At 39.8% G+C, this 16,694-nt stretch overlaps 1 protein-coding gene across 4 annotated transcripts in view; it reads right to left on the bottom strand.

Moving 5' to 3' along the window:
* LOC119505521 (zinc finger protein 705A-like) overlaps window positions 1-16,694 on the bottom strand; it is a 92,602-nt gene that overhangs the window by 30,566 nt on the left and 45,342 nt on the right. Inside the window, exon 3 of one of the 4 annotated variants that reach the window (XM_037798344.1) lies at window positions 12,846-13,014. The exons of the other annotated variants lie outside the window; for them this stretch is intronic. The gene's annotated coding sequence lies outside the window, so the exon portion shown is untranslated. The remainder of the gene's footprint in view (window positions 1-12,845; window positions 13,015-16,694) is intronic. 4 annotated transcript variants of the gene reach the window in all.

Genomic DNA, 16,694 nt, shown 5'->3' with positions numbered 1-16,694 from the left:
GCAGTTGACCTCTCTGGGGGGGGGGAGGCATAGCTTCCCAAGAGGAAAGGGAGGGGCCCAGCTCTACTGCCCACCTTCCTGGAACCAGACCCCAAAGCCTGGGGGAGGAAAGCCACAGGCCACATCCTCTTACACAGGTGGTGACAGGCTGACAGGTGCAACTGCTGGGCAGAAAAGCACAGGTGTATCAATCCTCTAAGAAAAACCATCAGGGAAACCAGATACTGAATATTACCTCCTTCTGTGACCTGAGCTTGTTCTTGTCTGGGAAACCTGATTGGGGTGGCCTAGGAGGTCAGATGCCTAGACAACAGAAAACTACAACATACACTAAGAAAAACGAAGCTATGGCCCAGTCAAAGGAATAAATGTACACTTCAACTGAGATACAGGAATTTAAACAACTAATACTAAATCAATTCAAAAAGTTTAGAGAATATTTCGCAGAAGAGATAAAGGCTGTAAAGAAAACACTGGGCATACATAAGGCAGAAATCAAAAGTTCAAAAAACTACTAGTAGAATCTATGGAAATGAAAGGCACAACACAAGAGACGAAAGACACAATGGAAACATACAACAGTAGATCTCAAGAGGCAGAAGAAAACACTCATGAACTGAAGAACAAAACGCCCTAAAGCCTAAACGCAAAGGAGCAGATGGAGAAAAGAATGAAAAAATATGAGCAACGTCTCCGGGAACTTAAAGATGAAACAAAGTACAAGAACGTACGTATCATTGGTGTCCCGGAAGGAGAAGAGAAGGGAAAAGAGGCAGAGGCAGTAAGACAGGAAATAATCAATGAAAATTTCCCATCACTTATGAAAGACATAAAATTACAGATACAAGAAGCACAGCATACTCCAAACAGAATAGATCTGAATAGGCCTACGCCAAGACACTTAATAATCAGATTATCAAATGTCAAAGACAGAGAATCCTGAAAGCAGCAAGAGAAAAGCAATCCATCACATACAAAGGAAGCTTAATAAGACTATGTGCAGATCTCAGCAGAAACCATGGAGGCAAGGAAGCGGTGTGGTATATTTAAGACACTGAAACAGAAAAACCACCAACCAAGAATCCTATATCCAGCAAAGCTGTCCTCAAATATGAGGGAAAGCTTAAAATATTTTCCGACAAACAGACAATGAGAGACTTTGTGAACAAGACACCCACCCTACAGGAAATACTAAAGGGAACACTACAGAGTGAGAGGAGAAAACAGGAGTGCATGGTTTGGAACACAGTTTTGGGAGATGGTAGCACAGCAATTTAAGTACACTGAACAAAGATAACTATGAATACAGTTGAGAGAGGAAGGTTGGGAGCATGTGAGACACCAGAAGAAAGGAGGAAAGATAAAAGAATGGGACTGTGTAACTTGGTGAAATCTAGAGTGCTCAACAATTGTGATAAAATGTACAAATATGTTCTTTTACAAGGGAGAACAAGCAAATGTCAACCTTGCAAGGTGTTAAAAATGGGGAGGCATTGGGGGAGGGATGCAATCAATGTAAAATAGAGACTGTAACTAACAGAATCATTGTATTATGCTTTCTTTAATGTAACAAAGGTGATATACCAAGGTAAATGCAGATAAGAGGGGCGGACAGGGGAGGCATGTTAGACACTTGACATTGGTGGTGTTGTCTGACTCTTTACTTTGATTTAAGGTTACTTTTCCTTTTGCTACTTCCTGTCATTTTTTTCGTCTTTCTTTTGCCTCTCTACCTTCTTTGACTCTCCCTCCTGCCTTGTGGAAGAAATGTAAATGCCCTTATATAGATAGTGGTGAAGGTGATGAACACATAAATATGTGACCATACAGAGAACCATCAATTGTGTACTTAGGATGGAATGTATGGTGTGTGAACAAAACCATCTTAAAAAAAAAAATGGGTTGATGACAAAACCTCAAGGGCAATATACTGAGTGAAATAAGCCAGACACATAAGGACAAATATTGCAGGGTCTCACTGATAAGAACTAATTATAATATGTAAAATCACAGACATGAAATATAAGGTACCAACATATAGGACAAGGTTTAAGAATGGGGAGTGGTTGCTTGGTATGAGCAGAATGTTCAACTAGGATGAACTTTAATGTTTGGAAATGAACAAAGGTTTTGGTAGCAAGATGTGAGAATAACTAACAGTGCCGAATGGCATGTGAATGAGGTGGAAAGGGGAAGCTCCGAGTCATGTATGTCACCAGAAGGAAAGGTGGAGGTCAAAAGATGGGAATGTATAAAACTGAATCCTATGGTGGGCCATGTCCATGATTAACTTGTAGAAATTTTAGAAAACTCTTCCATGAACCAGAACAAATGTATGACAATACAACTAGAAGTTAATAACAGAGGGGCATATAGGGAAGAAATACATACCTATTGCAAACTATATACTACAGTTAGTAGTATTTCAACATTCTTTCATAAACAGTAACAAATGTACTATACTAACATTACAAGTCAACAGTTGAGGGGGGTTGGTCAGGGATGTGGGAGGAGTCTAGTTTCCTTTCCTTTTCTTTTTTACATCTTTCACTTTATTTCTTGTCTGGAGTAATGAAAAGGTTCTAAAAATTGAACAAAAATTAAGTGCAGTGATGGATGCACAGCTGTATGAGGGTACCAGGGGCAACAGATTGTACAATTTGGATCTTTGGATAATTGTATGGTATCTGAACAATCCCAATAAAAAAAAAAAAAAAAAAAAGAATGCATCAAAGAACACAGCATTTTGGGAGGCATAATATATCCAAACTGGCACACATGTCACCCTCTAAAATCCCAGTCTGGCCTGTTTTGTACATCATAGCCATCGCACAAGAATAACTCCTTGCAACACAGCAGTGCCTTCCAATAGGCAGCACATAACCTGATCCCTGGAATGAGGATAAATGAACTATGAAAGGCTATATATAACATGTCCAGTATTACTGAAAGGGAATTTAGTTCTACACTTGATTCATTGGGGCCACTCCAACACGAGGTAGACAGTGCAGCATATCCTGCTCTCCAAAACCATAGAGTGCTGGACATTCTACTAGTTCAAACAGAGGATGCTTGCAGTATGCTAGAAGAGAAATGTTCTTTACAAATAAACAAATCATGGCATGCTTTGAGTAATATAGAAGACATTTAAAAATGCAATTCAAGTCCTCCACAAATTTGGAAAAACACAGACTTTGACCTACTGAGCTGATTTGGCAAACCAACAAACCCTCCACCAAGTAGGCCTGATCAACCTGCAGACAAATTGTATACATACACACACATACACAACTACAACTTCTATTTATTGCAAAACTAAATTGTTTTGTTTCAAAGAATTTTGCAAACCTAATTTTGGTTTTAACAGCAATATGAGTTTCTTTCTATGGAGAGCAGAGTGAGGTGTCTTTGCTATTATCAGTATTCACACAACTGAATGAGACGTTTGAGATAGAGAAGAGCAATTCCTGACACTAGTACTATGTGCAGCCTCATGTGATAATGAATCTGTCTTTCATGTCAGCTGAAATGCACAAACAAAAAAGATCACTATGATAACGTCTATTTCTGAGGAATTCATTCCGGTGATGAAAAATGGCATTTACATTATCCCAAGTCATTAAGTATGCATTATTATCAAGTGATAAATTTCAGGACAAAGAGATGTGCAGAGGAACCCCTAAAAATCCTTTCCAAATAGATGCAAAGATTTGAAAGTTTAAGAAGCAATGATCCAATTATGTTTTAGAAATTTACCTTAATGAATGCTAGGGTTCATGTTATTTGACTTGGCCTTTAACTACTGACAAGGTCTCATAATGCAAAGCTTTCTGTGGACCATATACTACTTTGTTGAAGAGCTTACTTCCTTATGTACAATAAACCTGTTTCATATCATGACACACCATTTTTAACTTGTATCAGGGAAAACTATTTCATGTAAGTGTGAGTTTTTAAATCTTAGGCTGACAAAAAATAAGAATTTTTCCATCAGCTTTCATAAAGTCACCTGCAGGAGAATGTTAAAATGTTACTCCGATTGTTAATCTGGTGTGTGTCAATAAAGAAGATTTTCCCTCATGTAAGAGCCTTGGGTTTCTTTAATATTTACATGTTTATAAAAAGTACATGACCGAGTAGGTGGTATAACACCTCAGGCTCTCCACAGTTCTTGACAAAATGGAATTGCATTGCATCTCCAGACTGTCTGTGGGAGAAGCAATGCCTAGACAATACTGAGTCTTTGAATCTATGTATGTGGTAAATCTCCTATATATTCAGACATTCTTCAAATTCTCTAAGTAGTATTTTAATTTTCAGTGGAATTTTACACATTTTCCATTAAAATCATTCCTATATCTTTCAGTTTTATGCTGTTGTAAATGCTTCTTATATTTCCTTTTCCATTTATTACTTGCTAGTATAGAGAAATAAGACTGTTTTATTTTCAATTTGTACACTGTGACCTTCCTAAGTTTACTAATTAGCTCTAAAAATTCTTGTTTTAATAGTGATTTCTACAAACCACAATCATGTCCTCTGCAATTAAATACAGCTTTCTTTTTCTTTACCAAACTTCATGTTTTGTTTTTTCTCTCCTTCTCTTTAACACTGCTCTAATTCCTTCATCATATACTAAACAGAAGCAACAAGAAAAGACATCATTTCCTTTGTCTCTAGGGAAAGCATTCAGACTTTCAACATATTAGACTGAGCTGTAGTGGTGAGAGAAGTTATCCTCTCCTGGATGCATTTTAAGGGTAAAGAATTTAATCTTTTAGTATTACATAAAATGTGAGTTGTGGTGAGAACAGACATAATTCTCATGGCTCCAAATTTAGTTGGAAAGCAGTCTTTTAAAATTATGTACGAAGTGCACTGAAAGGCTTATATATATGCCTGCTCTGCATCACAGTTTTTCCAAAATTAATGTCTTCACAGACTGGTTTTCCACAATTGGTCCCTCAGAATGGCAATGCCCGTGGGTCTATTAGATTGTGGGATCATATTAACTATTTGATTATTAACAAGACTTGGTTCATGCAGTAAGTTCTTACTGACACACCCTCATGGGCCATTAATGAGGGGCAATGGGAATAATCTGGTCTTCTGCTTGATTCAGTGAAATACTGATACAGGACCCTCTCACCTACTTAAGAACATTCTGGTCACTGAAATGAAGTATTTTCCCCTTTAGTATCAGAAACAAGGCAAAGATATCTGCTTTACCCACTGTTTAATCACTGACTCAAAAGATGACTATCACTGACTGCAGAGTCATCCAAAACGCTGTCCCACTCAACCACATTTATTTCCCCAAAAGACTCCCAAAACACAGATTCACACAGCCTCCAATCCTTAAACCTGTATTCCCATCACAAATCTCCATAACTCAGCCCTCAGACACTCAAAAAATCTTTTGCCCAAACCCTTCAACCACCTTCCCTCACAGGGCTACAACCGCTGGTGTCCAGAAGCTTCCCAATTTCTGACCCTTTCAGTGGAACTAAATTCTGGTCCTCAGTGACTAAGATCATGTCCCCTCCCATCTCAACAGTACTAGCAGATCACACAGGACCGACTCCAGCTGCTCTTTTCACTGTTTCTATACTTCTCAGATCCTCTTTGGGCATTTGAAAGAATCACTGATACCTCAAGGGTGTTGAATGTTTAACTGAAGTCAGAAAATCCATACTTGTCTATACACCCATATTCCAAAATCCCACACACACATGATCACATATAAAGTTGTCAGTTACCACTCACTCCCTGGACACATGGAAATGGTGACAACACATACACACATACACAAGAGCTCTCAATGACTACACACAAAAATTGGTTGTTACCATATATACATATATACTCTGATCATCACACATCCATTCAGACCACCTACATTGACCACACTCTCAAAGTATCTACAATGACCACAATTGAGTAGTTTTTATTAGATAGTCCCCACAAGCATTGAGAAAACCTGGATAAATTTCAAAACAACAGCTCGAATGCACTGGAGAACAATCAGTTCAGACAGGACCCGTGGAGCTGCAATATCTGGGAAAAAGGGAAGCCCAATAATTTGAGTGCCAAGTCTGCACTGGATTTTCTGCTGAGGCATATGACAATTTTCAGGGTGGGATTACAAAGTTCCAGAAGGAAGAGATGCAGACTTTCTGGACTGAGGACAAAAACAGGGATTTCTGATTCCAAGTAGGATGTGGTGTATAGAAGTAAAACAACAAAAGGAATAGTGATTCATTAAAACATGGATGCTTTAAGGATCAGGGAATTGTGCAGATACAACTACTTAAACTAAGATTCCAGAAAAGAAAGAGCCCTTGGGAAGAGAGGGGAGATCTCCAGACATTTCCACAAATAAAATGATTTTCTTAGTCTGGACACAAAAATTATGGTCTGAAAGATACTACTAGGGAATTAAAACAGACTAACATGTGGACTGTAATTGGCACTAGGGCACTACCAAACATGGGGATGATTTTCCCCACAGGCTATTAGCTGAAGATCTGAAAAGAAAGGCAACATCATATCTCCTGCAATTCTATGGTTCTTTGTAAATAATGTCCAACTGCAGGAAGATGCCTGCAATAAATTCAGAAGAATTCTGACCTTAAAGGCATGAAAAGTAGACCGACTGTCATCAAAACTGCAACCCAGTCAGACTGCATTTCAATTCCCAAGAGGAATAAAGTGACAAGCTCTCCCTCTCTGAGAGGCAACAGACAACCTCTTTAGGGAGAATATCACATCTTCAATTTTTACTTGATCATTGGACCATTTCTGACAGATAATAAGAAATATGATCTGTGAAAATCATCAGGGAATGTGAGACAAGACAAAAGATACACATATATTTTGAGATAGAAGTTAGAAGAAATGGAATGTAGAATAATAATTATAAGTATGTATGGCAGGCTGAATTATATACCCTAGAAAAAGAAGTACTTAATCTTAATCCATTCCTGTTGGTGTGGAACCATTGTAAATAGAACCTACGTATTCAAGATGTTCTTTTAGATAAGGTTTGCCCCAGCTGAATGAGGTTGGGCCTTAATCGTAACACTGGAGGGTTTATGAACAGAAAGCTGCATGGAGGAGCAGAAGCTAAATGTCAACAGAACATGGAAGACAAAGGACACAGCACTGCATGTGACAGGAAAGCCAAAGACCTCCAAGGATTGCCAGCAAGCCAGCACCAGAATGCCACCATCCTTGGGAAGAAAGCAAGCCTTCTAGCCTCCAAAATTGTGAGCCAACAATTCCTATTGTTAACCCAACCCATTGTATGGTATCTGCATTATAACCTAGAAACTAAGATAATATATTACATAAACCTGATGAAGTGTTTAAAATATGTGAAAAGATGAGGAAGTGCAATAGTGCAGGGTTTTGCAAACTATGATTTATGGGTAAAGTCAAAGGATGAGGTTAACAGACATTACACATACAGATGCCAAGATCAGTGAACTTGAATATTCATCAGTATGAAGTATTCAAATAAAAGCACAGAAATAAATGGGGGGGGGGGGTGAATAAAGGCATTGCATAATCCTTCATGTTCATATGGGCTAATTAATTGTAATCAGGTAGGTTCTCATTTTCCCACACAAGAAATAAGCATAATTATTAATCACAAATAGTACAAGAAGCAGGTTTTCCTTTGGCATCCTGGTAGTGGAGAGAGCTCCACTATTATCTTTTCTAGCCTCCTGCATATGTGTTTAGGAGGGGCTTTGAGTCACTCCTAGTGGGTAATTTCAGGATTAATGGGTGTTGAGTCTGAGAAATATGGTCAAGATCAGATTCTCAAAGCTTCTTTCTGCTTTCTTGGCTTTGCAGGTGTTCTGCCTGGCCTTAAGAGAGGCAGTTCTCTGTGGTTTTATAAATTAGTTTAAGTATATAAGGCATGGTGAAAATTGGTCATGCCCCACATCTTCAACGTACATCTGTGTCTTTGTTTGCTACGATCTCTCTGTTCTTGTTGATAACAGCCCTTTTGCAACAAAACTCTAAAGTATGGAATAACACACAGCCAGACTCTAGATTGTAGGAAATGTTCTTATCAGGGTAACCACAATTCTCCAGGGCTGACACATTTTCTTTTCTACTATTTCATTACTTTCATTTTCAATTGCTTTCTAAGTTTAATGGAAATACTACATGGCATTTTTTAAAATTTTATTTTGAAATAAATTCAAACTTAACAGGAACAGTTGCGAAAACACTACAAACCCCATACACAGAACTCCAGCATACCCCAACCCCCCTCCACCGATACCCAGATCCACCAACTTTAACCTCCTGTCACTCCAACATTTCTTTCTTTCCCTCCCTCCCTCCCTCCCTATCATCCATCATCTATTGCTCTGTCTTATGAACATGAGAGCAAGCTGCACACATCCTTGAACAAACAATATAATTCACATATACATTTCCCATGAACAAGAACATTCACTTATGCAATCACATTAAGTGCAGCTAAGAAGTTCAAGAAATTCAACACTGATACAAAGCTTATATTCTGTATTTCATTTTTTTCTTATGTCCCAACTGTGTCCCTTTGAACCTCCTCTCCTCCATCCTCAGATCCCATCTAGGATCATCCTTGGCATTTCATTGTCTATCTATTTAGACTGTCTTTTTTTTTTCAGTTGTGTTAACATATATACAGTGTAAATCTTCCCATTCCAACCCCTCCCAAGCATTCCATTAGTGGGATTAATCACATTCACACTCTTGCAATGCCATCACCTTCCCACCATCCATTACTAGAAATTGCCCCTCAGCCCAAACAGAAACCCTAACGCACATTTCTTATTAACTCTCCAATGCCCCTTCCCCCACTTCTCATAACCCATACTCTACTTTTCATCTCTATGACCATATTCTCTGATACTTTCTATATGTTTACCATGGGGCTTAAATTTAACATCTTAAATCTCTAACAATCTGGTTTTCTTTGATACCAACTTAACTTCAATAGGACACATAAACTATGTTCCTATACCCCTCCATTCCCCCACCATTAAGCAGTTCTTGTCAAAAATTACATATTTTACATTGACTCCAAAACCACTGATTTATCATTACAGTTTATGTATTTTAGATTCTGTAGGAAGTAAATAGTGGAGTTACAAATAAAAAATACAGTAGTATTGGTATTTATATTTACCATGTGATCTTTACTGGAAATCCTTATTTCTTCATGTGGTTTCAGTCAATTGGTGTCCCTTCCTTTCAACCTACACAATTCCCTTTAGCATTTCTTATAGGACTGATCTACTGGTGATGAAGTCCCTCAGCTTTTGATTACCCGGGAATGTTTTCATCTCCCCCTCATTTTTAACCTCCAGGTGTTTGTGAATTTTCTAAGCCTCTGATGGTTATTGACTTCTACTTGCATTCCACTGTGGTTAGAGAATGTGCTTTGAATAAATTCAATTTTTTAAATTTATTGAGGCTTGTTTTATGTCCCAGCATAAAGTCTGTTCTGGAGAAAGTTCCATGATCACTAGAGAAGAATGTGTATCCTGGTGATTTGGGATGTAATGTTCTACACATGTCTGTTAAATTTCTCTATCTCTCTCTCTCTTTTCTTTGTTTCTCCGTCAGTAGGGGTCCCTTTAGTATCTGAAGTGGGGTGGGTCTTTTATTAGCAAAATCTCTCAGCTTTTGTTTGTCTGTGAGGAATTTAAGCTCTCCCTCAAATCTGAAGGAGAGTTTTGCTGGATAAAGTATTCTTGGTTGGAAATTTTTCTCTCTCAGAATTTTAAATATGTCATGCCACTGCCTTCTCACTTCCATGGTGGCCACTGAGTAGTCACTACTAAGTCTTATGTTGTTTTCTTTGTATGTGGTGAATTGCTTTTCTTTTGCTGCTTTCAGAACTTGCTCCTTCTCTTCAGTATTTGACAGTCTGATAAGAATATGTCTTGGAGTGGGTTTATTTGGATTTATTCTATATGGAGTTCACTGGGCATTTATGCTTTGTGTATTCATATTGTGTAGAAGGTTTGGGAAGTTTTCCCCAATAATTTCTTTGAAAACTCTTTCTAGACCTTTACCCTTCTCTTCCCCTTCTAGGACACCAATGAGTCTTACATTTGGACATTTTATTTCATCTATCACACTCCTGAGGTCTGTTTCGATTTTTTTCCCCATTCCTTCTTTTGTTCTTTCATTTCCCGTTCTGTGTTTCTGGAGGTTGCTGAGTCGTTGTTCAGCTTCCTCTAGTCTCATACTATGAGTATCCAGACTCTTTAATTTGGTCAGCAGTTTCTTTTATTTCCATAAGATCATCTATGTTTTTATTTACTCTTGCAACTTCTTCTTTATGCTCTTCTAGGGTCTTTTTCATGTCCTTTATATCCTGTGCCATGCTCTTGTTGTTTGTCTTTAGTTCTCTGATTAATTGTTCCAAGTACTGTGTCTCCTCTGATCTTTTGATTTGGGTGTTTGGGTTTGGGTTATCAATATCATCTGGTTTTTTCATATGCTTTAAAATTTTCTGTTGTTTTTGGCCTCTTGGCATTTGCTTTACTTGATAGGGTTCTTTTAGGATATGAAGGATTATTGAAACACGAGTCTCTAATTTGTCAGATCTACAGCTTGGTGGAATACACTTTAACTAACCAGCAGATGACATCCGTGAGTCACCTATTCCCCTCAAGTCAGTTCTCCCCAACTTTGTCTTTGTGTTGTGTGGGGGTCTGATTTTTGTGGGGTTCAATTGGTGCACTAAGTTTGGGTGTGTTGTTGGTGCTGAACGTCCTGAAAGTGGGGTGTGTGTCTGAGCAGTTACGGAGGCAGGGCAGCTTTAATAATCAAACCTCCCAGGTGTTCCTGGAGATTTAAGGCTGTTCCAAGAGTGTAAACCTTCATTTCAGTCTTGCCACAGATTGTCTCTGCCACTGACACACAAGTCCTTGGTATTGGTATATGGTCCCTGGGATTTCCAAGTGGGTCCTTCTTCTTAGGGCCCCTGCTGAGGGACAGCTGTGCCACATCACAAGTGTGCGCCTTCCCTCAAGGGAAGTTCTGGGCTGCTGGGCCATGCAGAGGCATTCCCAGCCTGTTGTAGGGATGGCTAAATGGGGCGTGTTAATTTCCCCGTTGGCATAGTTCCGCCTTCCCAGCTCTGGGACTATTAGCTGTGCGAGCACTAAAGGCTATGGTACATGCCCGATACTGTGGTGTGTGCTCGTGTTGCTGGAAACACTTTCTGTCACACTGGGTCCCTTGGCATGTCTCTGGGCTGTGGTGCCTGCACCGGGCAGGAGCATTCCCAGCCCGCCGTGAAGATGGCTGCAAGGGGAGTGGTTTTTACCTCTTTCAGCTAACCTCTACCTTCCTTGTTCTGAGACAATTAGCAGCGGGTGTACGAAAGGCTATCTTCCATGCCAGATATTGAGGCGTTCGCACAGCCCATTCCTGCCACGCTTCACTGTGTGGTTCTTGCTGCCATATCTGCAGCCGCTTTTGGGTTTTTTTAAGAAAGAACTAGTCCACCTCCAAACACCAACCCACGGTTTCCCCACAGCACAGCGTGGCCACCGGACATTTAGCAGGCTCATTCACTCATTTCCGAATGCAGACTCCCAGTTTCACTAAGTGCATGGTCCCTGTGAATTTAGCAGAACTTGTCCAGCTGGTGCATCACTGGAACTGGTGTTCTGGGTCACTTTCTGGCTTTTATCTAGTATTTTTCACAGAGGTGTTTTTTTGCCCTGTCTCACCTAGCCACCATCTTAGGTTCTCCCCTACATGGCATTTTAAAAGAGGAAAATTTATGCACCATTAGACTATATTTCAAAAGTGTGTATGTTACTACAAGAGAGGACTTGCAGGAAGACAGGCAGAAAGTGTCTGAAACAACTGTTCCCGGGTTCTGGAGACTCAAGGAGCACTGCCCAGGAGCCAGGAAGAGCTGGACAGGAGACAGAACCTGCAGTGAGGAACCGTGAGAAACTTGCTTCACGGCTCCAGGTGCCCATCCCCCACCCTAGAGGGTCCCTGTGTGGAGGGCTGAAGTGGACAGGAAGGGCTGCAGAAGCCTTCCCTCCCAGAACAGAGGGGGACACCACCTAGCCCAAGCCAGCTATTACCCAAGAATCTGGACTGCTGGGTCTGGCAACCTTTGCTGGTACCAGACTGGCACCAACACACCACTGTTTCCACTGGCATTAGGGGTGAAGCCTACAGAGGGCTAAAAATACACTGCCTTATTAGGTCTGCGGGGGAATAGTGGCCAAAGAGTGCCATAAAAAGAACAAAAAAAAAAAAAAAAACAGAAAAAAAGAAAAAAGTGTATGTTTATTCATTTTTGTCTTCAAACTTGCATGCACATATACATTTTAATACTAAGACAGTTAAGTCCCACAATTTTCTGTTCTTAATGTTTAAATCTACATTCAAAGTTACTTTCTGACTGATCCAAATATTTATGTTTGGAACCACATTAAAAAACAATAACAACAACTAGGAGTTGGCCAACATCGATTTTTCAGCAAAAACTTCTGTTCCTTACATATACACAAGTACTAATCTATTGCCTTTATACTCATTTAATATCAATTCTTCCAAAAAATAAAAAGAATAGGGGGTAAAAAGCAGGAAAATCTTCAGAGAGGAGCACCACAACAAGAGCAATTATTTGAAATTTTAACTCCAATAGTACATGAATATTCATTTCCCTAATGCCAAAGAAGTCTGAATAGTGTATAAAGCAATGACCATATCTGAGGAAATATCTTCACCTACATTTCAGAAAATATAACTCAATTAAGGAAATTTGCAGATGATATTTCCAAGTATCTATCACTCACCTAAACACTGGTTTTGGAGAAATCTTATTCCTTCTTTCCACAGTTCCTCTCCTTGCTCCAAGTGGAAACACACATCTGATTTGCAGATGTGATGTGGTTTGTGTTAAAAAGGTAAATGGATATTTTAATTCTGCACAGATAAGTCCATTATCATCAAGTTCGGTGTAGGCTACCAAAGAAGAAAACGATAAATGTTAAAGGTCAGCCAAGGGAACAGCACTTTGAAGAAAGAATACTGGCAATTCTCTACCATCAAACAGCTAACTCTCGACTTTGTGCCCAAATAAAACAAAGACCTCAGGTTGTTGATGGCTGTATTAGTTAGGGTTCTCTAGGGAAAGAGAATCAACAAGAGATATTTATAAATACAAGATTTATGAAAGTGTCTCATGCAACTGCAGGTATGCACGAGTCCATGTCCTGTAAGGTAGGCAGCAAACTGGCAACTCCAGTGAAGATGTTCGATGAACTCCTCAGGAAACGTTTCGTTGGTTAGCCAAAGAAGTGAAGGTCCTCTGTCTAGCTTAAAAGTCAACTGATTGGATTAAATCCAGCTGACTGCATTCTCTTATTGTGGAAGACATGCCCTTCATCGACGTCATCAGTCACAGCTGTATCCAATTGACTGATGATTTAACAAACCAACCTTCTGGTTTATCAAGCAGCCACAAATGTCCTCGCAGCAATGGTTAGGCTAGTGCTTGCTGGACCAGATGCCTGGGTACCATCACCTGGCCAAGTTGACTCATAAAGCTAACCATCACAATGCCCATGCCCAAATTCAAAAAGACATTGAGGAATTCTGGGTATTTTCAATCAGGAAGAAACTGTAAACATTTACAGTGGTTAAAGACTATTTTAAAAAAGAATCCAACAGAATAATCTAAATTGGAAAAGAATACACCTTTTTTTACTACTATTGTCTGAAGCCCAAGCATAGTCCCTAGAGCAGTACACTTATTTAGAAAATATTTAGCCCACTTATTTATATTCTCAGAAAATTCTGAGTTCCCAGCACTGTTCTGAGTGTTGGAGACTGAGGAGCAAGAAAGACATGAAACTGTGGGCAAGAAGATTACATTCTAATGGGGATGATAAGTTGGGTATATGCAATAAGTAAAGAAACAAATGTCATTTAGGTAGATGCTTGTACTATGAAATAATAAAAAACATTATTATATATAAAAATATACTAGAGAATATAAAACAATATGAAGAAGTTGTTCTAGATACTTGTTGAATAAACAGATGACAGATTAGACAGATACATCATAGATAGACAAATTTTGAGAGACTCATCAACAGCGACATTCTCCAGTGTCACATCTTTGAACAGCTTTCTCTGACACGTGTCCAAGAGGGCACACCTTTCCTGGGGGAAGTCTATAGCTACATCTTTGAAAGTCACTGCCCCCAAAAACATCACAGACATTTGAGTTCAGACAGGGCCAGAACTACTAATGTCCAGCATAGGATATTTGAGATGACAGCACCTAGCAGGAAATGTGTACAGAAAGCTCAAACTGTATTTGGGGTTTCAGTCAGACCATTTTAAGTGCTGAACTGTCACCACATTTCAGATATACACAGACATACACAAGCTGAATACACAAAACTTCATTTTAAAGGAACGGCACACGACATGTGGTGTGATATAACTCGGAAATTTCCTAATAATCTGGTAACCATAACTTTCAGAGGGTGATAATTTGCACTTCAGCATTCATAACTAAAATATTCTTCTCTACCAACTTCAAGCAATTTACGGACTCATCACAAGGCAAGTAATATCCATGATATGTCACTTTTAAATCATGGATATGGTTAGATTATTCAAGATGACCTCAATTTCCTCTCATTTATGCAATCATGTAACATGTAAGGGGTTTTTAAAGATCCAATGAGCCAATGTGTAAAGCGCTTCCTATCTAAGTGAAAGTCCTTGGTCTATTCATTAAAATGGCAGAAAGGCTTGCATTAAAGTCAAGCATTTCACAGAAACAAACATATTTTATACAGAACTTGGGATTGGTAGGTGCTACCTCACGCAATTTTTCATAATTTAGGTGTTCCTCATAACATATATGTACAAAAGGCTCCCAGCACATGCCATGGCCCCAAGACTGCTGTACTGAAGGATGGTCCTAGTCTGACCATTCCAGTGGTATGAGATCTCCAATTCTCAACTTTCCTGGGACCTCCAAAAACACCATTCTTCATTGTCTCTCTTGTTTTGCCATCACATCTGTGTGATCAAGAATAAACAGGGATTCTGGGAAGATGGCGGCATAGAAAGAGGTGGAAGACTTAGTCTCCCCCAGAACAATTCATAAATGAACAAAAAACCAGTAAATAACCTGGAATGGTAGCAGGGAGACAAATGTGACAGTACACTCAACATCCACCGACATGAATTGGGAGGAATGCCCGAGATCACAGCATAAAATCTGTAAGTAAAATTGCGGACCCACGCTGAGAGCCGAAAACCTAGAGCCAGGAGCCCCTCCCTCACGGAAGCCACGCCGTGCACTTTCTCAGCCCAGCTCCTAGAGACGAGAGCCCCTCCCTCACAGAAGCCATGCCGCGCACTTTCTCAGCCCAGCCCCAAGTGAGGTTTTAATGATAACTGCTCAATACAGACAGCGAATCCTCAACAAGCAAACAGAGGCTTTTGATGACGGCTGACCTTGGGAGAATCGGGAGAAATATTCTGTCTCTCACTCTCTCTCTGTGGAGAAAACCTTGGCTGCTCTCAGCCCACAAGGAGTTGCAGTGGAGACAGCCTCACACAATCGGCATTCTGAGGCAAGCTGAGAGCCCCACAGCACAGCCAAGTGGCCCAGGGCTTCCCTAGAGGGACGGCGCACACTGATGACGTAGCACGGCATTTTCTCTCGGCTGAGGGAGGATCGCGGCTGGGAGGGGGGATCCACTCAGAGAACCCAGAAGCGCTACGCCAAGTCTGGTGGTTTATGGGACACTGAGAGAGAGCTGCCCCTCCTCCCTGGCCACCTGTGCGCACGCACCACATTCAGGGCGGGCGACTCCAGCGGCCCACACAGGCTGAGTTCTCCAACTGAACATATAAGAATCATTTCCCCACACTACTGACTGAAGGGATATAGGTGGCTCACAGACGCCATCTGTTGGTTACCTAGAGAAAGTGCTCGCCATCAAACTGTGTCTCTGAAAAATTAGATCGATATCCTTTTTTTTTTCCTGATACAATTTGAAAGAACCCTACTAAGGAAAACAAATGCCAAGAGGCCAAAAACAACAGAAAATCTTAATGCATATGATAAAACCAGATGATATGGAGAATCCAGCTCCAAACACACAAATCAAGATTTCGGAAGAAACGTTATTCCACGCAAAATTAATTAAAGAGGTACAATCAAAGTATGAAAACATGGCAAAGGATTTAAAGGACATCAAGAGGACCATGGCCCAGGATATAAGCGCCATAAAAAAGACCCTAGAAGAGCATAAAGAAGACATTGCAAGAGTAAATAAAAAAATAGAAGATCTTATGGAAATAAGAGAAACTGTTGGCCAAATTAAAAAGACTCTGGATACTCACAATTCAAGACTAGAGGAAGCTGAACAACATCTCAGTGTCCTAGAAATCCACAGAACAGAAAAAGAAAGAACAAAAGAAAGAAAGAGAAAAAAATTGAAAAAATCGCAATGGATCTCAGGGATACAATAGATAAAATAAAACGTCCAAACTTAAGACTCATTGGTGTCCCAGAAGGGGAAGAGAAGGGTAAAGGTCTAGAAAGAGTATTCAAAGAAATTGTTGGGGAAAACTTCCCCAACCTTCTACACAATATAAACACACAAAGCATA

The sequence above is a fragment of the Choloepus didactylus genome, chromosome 10, assembly GCF_015220235.1.
Source record: "Choloepus didactylus isolate mChoDid1 chromosome 10, mChoDid1.pri, whole genome shotgun sequence".
NCBI classification, from domain to species: Eukaryota; Metazoa; Chordata; class Mammalia; order Pilosa; family Megalonychidae; genus Choloepus; species Choloepus didactylus.
Note: the sequence above shows the minus strand (reverse complement) of the source record. Positions and strands in the feature narration are given on the sequence as shown.